Here is a 5,793-nt window from a genome sequence, read left to right as displayed (position 1 = left end):
TTATTACAAAAACAATATATCAAATTTCTTTTTCTTTACTTTCCCATGAGTGCTTTTTAGTGCTTTTGTGTTTTTCCGATGCGCAAGTAGTATAGCATCATCAATTAATGCTGTTTTGAGAAAAACACTGCTATTTGGTGAAGTTTGGGAACAATTTTTAACATGAATCTTTGCATTAATGTTTATCAAACAAATTATTAAGTGTTGTACAAAAGTAACAAAAATCGACATTCTCATGGACCATTTGAGTCTGTTGACAATTAAAGAAAATAAAGATTTGCTGATAATATTATACTAGATGCTGTATTTTGAAAGGTAACATAAGAAATCCATATGATTGTGGGCCACAGTAAGCCATCTGGGGTGTGTATTGTTGGATGTGTATTGATGCATTCTGGGAAGGTAGATAGGCACCACCTGCCCCGAACCCATGAACGATACATTGAAATTATTCAAACAACACGGCCATAAAAATCACAGCAGGACAAGACGGGGACAAAGGCAGGAATCTGGAGTCGGCTATCATCAAAGGGTGCGGGCCACACAGATGGCACAGATAAGGACCCCCAGAGAACGAATGGAATTTTATATGCACACAATCACATTGGTCCTAGTGAGGAGATTACAGTTTCTCCTTGGTTCCATTAAAGATTTAGCCAGCCAAAACAACAGGACAGGAAAGTTTAGAAGCAGCCGTTACGGCACATACAGCACAAAATAATATGAGAATTTAACTAACTATGGAACGGGCAATTTGTAAACAAGCCGGGGATGACACAAGCCGGGGGTTCCAGCTGAAAGAGAAGTGATCTATCATACAACAATCTTTACAAAGAGATCACACTACTAATTATTAAATACACAAAACACTAGGAAGGGATAACAGACATTGCTGACAGACATATACGGAACTAAGAACGGTAACTGCTATGTATATACAATCTATGTACTAGAGAGCTACACTACTCACTTCTTGGTCCGGTAGCGATTAGCGGCAGCGGAGATTCAAATCTAGTTTCAAACCTAACTGCTGTCACCAGCTGGTCTACTATTGGTCTAGTCAAGTCATGTGACTTCCTAATATAGTCTTGTTTCCTAAGGACTCCTCCAGATGGTTCCAAGCAAGTTAGTGTCATCCATCATGCCTGTTTCACGGAAACACAATGGCATTGTGCATTATTTTTGTGAATAAATGCATCATGTACTTACCAGTTTCAATGTTGTACACAGCAGCAAACGCTGTGGCACGGTGTAGGCTGTTATCTGCAACGACTGCCCCAGTAGGCGCACCGTTGACATGCCAACGTACTGGTCTGCTCGGCACTTTGCACAGCTTGCATAACCGCTTTACGAGTAAAGTTGCCTCGTGATATTGTCCGGATATGGGCCATTCCCACACAGCAACGCTGGTATTCAATATCATGAGTGACTTTTTGTCATGATATTGTCCGGATATGGACCTTTCCCAAACTGCACCGCTGGTGTGGAGTGTTTTGATTGAACTTTTTCAAGATATTGTCCGGATATGGACCTATCTCAAACTGCACCGCTGGGGTGGAGTGTTTTGACTGAACTTTGTTCAAGATATTGTCCGGATATGGACCTATCCCAAACTGCACCGCTGGGGTGGTGTGTTTTGACTGAACTTTATTCATGATATTGTCCGGATATGGACCTATCCCAAACTGCGCCGCTGGGGTGGAGTGTTTTGACTGAACTTTTTCAAGATATTGTCCGGATATGGACCTATCCCAAACTGCACCGCTGGGGTGGAGTGTTTTGACTGAACTTTGTTCAAGATATTGTCCGGATATGGACCTATCCCAAACTGCACCGCTGGGGTGGAGTGTTTTGACTGAACTTTATTCATGATATTGTCCGGATATGGACCTATCCCAAACTGCACCGCTGGGGTGGAGTGTTTTGACTGAACTTTATTCATGATATTGTCCGGATATGGACCTATCCCAAACTGCACCGCTGGGGTGGAGTGTTTTGACTGAACTTTGTTCAAGATATTGTCCGGATATGGACCTATCCCAAACTGCACCGCTGGGGTGGAGTGTTTTGACTGAACTTTGTTCAAGATATTGTCGGGATATGCAAAGAAACAATAATACTTGACTCATAATTGTTACCATCGCAAAGATTGCTTTCTGTGTCATTTGATTGTAAATGTCGATGTCAGTATATTTGCACATGTATATGGAAGCTTAAGCTTCAATTACCAGAAAATTAAAGAGTAAACATACATTGACATCGGCCATACTCGTTGTAGAATAAAAACACATATACAGAAGCAAAAACGTTAATGACGTGAATTTGACAAAATAGGAAACCTTTTTAAGGATACCCAACAAAACAATCTCAGATTCATGTATGACAAGAAAAGTAATTTGTTAACCATTAAGTTGTCCGAAAACTGATCTCTGGAATGTTTCTGTTTTGGACATCTGTCGTAAATGGAACGGAATATGAATTCGGAAGGAGCGAAAATTTCGGCAAAAAAATGCAGTCTTATTTGTTCAGATGCGCAATAAAACAATCACCGATTCACAATTCACGTATAGAATACCTTTATCGGTAACGGTCAGAATATGCTAACTTCGAATCTGTCCTAAAACTAATCCATGGAATATCTGTCGCGGTTATGTCTCGTAAATGGAAAGAAAAGAAAATAGTATGAATTCGAAAACATGAAACGTCCCTGACACGTATTCGGAAGAACGGGAAATTCTATCCGTCCGGGCATGTGCTGAAACATTTCATGACTCATGATATTCTGAGACATAATGAATTGAAAATGTCATCTGACAATGGCCCAGAAATAATGCACATCATGCTTCGTGCAAACTCCTAATTTGTCCGGGTATTCCTTATCGAAATATATGGACCTTGGATATGTAAAGAATGTAGAACATATCACGTATTCGGAGGCAAGAAACGTCGATGGCGCGTATCTTGAAAAGCAGGAAAGTCTTATTTGTCCGGATACATAACAAGACAATTCCTGACTCATGATATTTCCAGATATGGGAAATATTGAACATCGTGCCCGGACACAGTCCGAATATCTAGCATGTCCAAAAATATGTCAACTCCGACTTTGTCCGGAAATCACACCCTTTCGCACAGTGCGATGAATTGTAGATTTACTTATAAAATGTGTCAGGTCTGTATAAGGATGACAAGTAGATACATGCTTAGAAACATCACTCGGAAGTTTGGAGAACTTCTAGGCAGTACTTTTTCCCCAGCTTGGGTCCTCTCCTCCTTCCGTGCTCCAAATACTCCAATCGCCAGTGTTTGTCACCAGCTCAAATCGTATCCTAGTACAAAGGCGATGGTTTCTACTAAAGAGGTATCACTTGCACCTGTTCCTCGGGAGATTAGACCAAAAGTAGACAGAGTGACAGACCCACGTTTACAGTGACGGGTCTTAAAATCATATATGTCCAGATCAAGCTAACGATAATGCCGGTTTCAGACAGTGTTGCACGTTCTGTAACGTGAATGAGATAAGCGGAAGTCGGTTGCAAACTCATCATCATCACAACTGGTGACTCTAGGGGGGTGGATCGAAGATATCGTGAGAAAAAATATTAATGGAAGTGTCTGTGGCACAAAAAGGGCAGTTTTGTAATGGACGTATTTTAATTAAGAGCGGATTAAAACTACGACGACAGCGCTGTAGGGTACCATTTCATTCATGCCCAATATATACCTACCCGTCACCGTGCTGTGAGAATGCATAGCTGGCCGTGAAAGGGGGGATGTACTGATGAAAGGCAAGGTTTCAGTGCAAGATGTTACCTTGATGATTCTAAGTCTGAAGAAGAAACTGAAGAAGAACCCACAATAAATCAAGCAGTCATCATAGAAAGTGTGGGAGGCTATATAGTGTATAGTAATATGTATATGCATGAAGATATCAAAAAGTTGTTGCAGTTTTTACTGTACACATATTGTACTATTGTCTTAAATAAAGATGAATTCAAAGAAATGAAAGGCAAAACAGGCCGCCAGTAACCAAATGTTATTCCGAGAGAAAAAAAACAATGTATGGTAATCGTAACGACATAAGGAAAGTGAATTCAGCAGCGACATGATCACTATTCAACAATACGGACAGGGACAGCAGTGGTAACATGGCTGTCATTCAGCACCATGGACAGGGACAGCAGCGGTTACATGACTGTCATTCAGCAATATTGACGGGGACAGCAGCGGAAAAGATGGCTGACATTCAGCACCATGGACAGGGACAGCAGTGGTTACATGACTGTCATTCAGCAATATGGACGGGGACAGCAGTGGTAACATGGCTGTTAATCACCGCCACTGTCAGGGACAGCGGCGGTAACATAACTGTCCTTCAGCACCATGGACAGCGACAGCAGTGGTAACATGGCTGGCAGTCGGCAATATGGACAGGGACAGCTTTGGTCACATGACTGTCATTCAGCAATACGGACAGGGAAAGCAGCAGTAACATGACTGTCATTCAGATGTATGGACAGGGACAGCATCGTTGAATTGGCTGTCATACAGCACCAAGGACAGGAACAACATTGATTACATGGCTGTCAATCAGCACCACGGAAAGGGACAGAAATTGTCACATGACTGAGATTTAGCACTTTGGACGGGGACAACATTGGTCACATGACCGACATTCAGCACTATGGTTAGAGAAAACAATAGTCACATTGATGGTATTCAGCACCATGGGCAGAGACAGCAATGTTCATTTTGTTGTTAATCAACACCACGAACAGGTTTAGCAATGCCTGCATGGCGTAATCAGCACCATGGACAGCTACAGCAATGTTAACATGGACATCGTTTGAAATCGAGATCATTGCCCAGTATATTGTAGACATCTGGAAAATATCGGCAAATCCGATCACCAGTAATCCTCAAATATGTAATAACTCTTACAAACCTGTCAGACGGCATTTCATCCCGCACCTCGATCTGGAATATTTCCACACGGCAGAGTGCCATTATTCACGTGGCTGTTGTTAGACATGAGACCGGAAGTGTGAAGTGTAAGACAGATGAGATTGTCACGGGAAAGGCGCTGCACGATGGATGTTCCGTCAAATATTGCTTGGCTAGAAGTTTTGCCGACAACCGTACAACACAAAGTCGATCCTGAGGCTAGTAGTGTCAGTATTTGTCTCAGCCTACCGTGCATCATGCGCGAACGATCCGACGACACGACCGGCAACGTCAATGTCAATGTCAGTTGGTGCTTTTACTTTTGACAACCTGACAGAGATCTAATTTTTCATTATGGTGGGTGTGACGAGAACTTATTTGAAAGAGCTATCGTTTCGCGCTAAGAATACGAAGCACTCTGTACAGGACCCTTAAGAGAAAGACGAAGCGATCCGTGTTTCCTTTTATCGTAACAATGGAAGTTTTCCATGGAAGAGCCAAGTAGACGGCACTAGTAGGTTATTGTGTTCTAAGAACAATTTAGACAATTGCAAGAGGCCGAAAGAATGGTCAGGAAGACTTTTTCCCCATTTTTGATTAATTGGAAAGGAGTTTTTCGTTACGTTTGTATTCCAATGACATACACATATGACATGCACATAGCCCTTCAACCATCGCTTACAATAATCTTTATTACATGAAGATTAGTAAAAATAAAGGCATTCTATTAATTCAAAACGATTTTGTTTCCATACATAGCAAACAGTGATCTTCAGATGGTTCCCCGTAAGATTGCACATTACAATAATGTAGTGATAATACACCGTCAATGAAGAGACTTCATGTTGT

This window comes from Branchiostoma floridae, chromosome 6 (genome assembly GCF_000003815.2).
Source record: "Branchiostoma floridae strain S238N-H82 chromosome 6, Bfl_VNyyK, whole genome shotgun sequence".
NCBI classification, from domain to species: Eukaryota; Metazoa; Chordata; class Leptocardii; order Amphioxiformes; family Branchiostomatidae; genus Branchiostoma; species Branchiostoma floridae.
Note: the sequence above shows the minus strand (reverse complement) of the source record.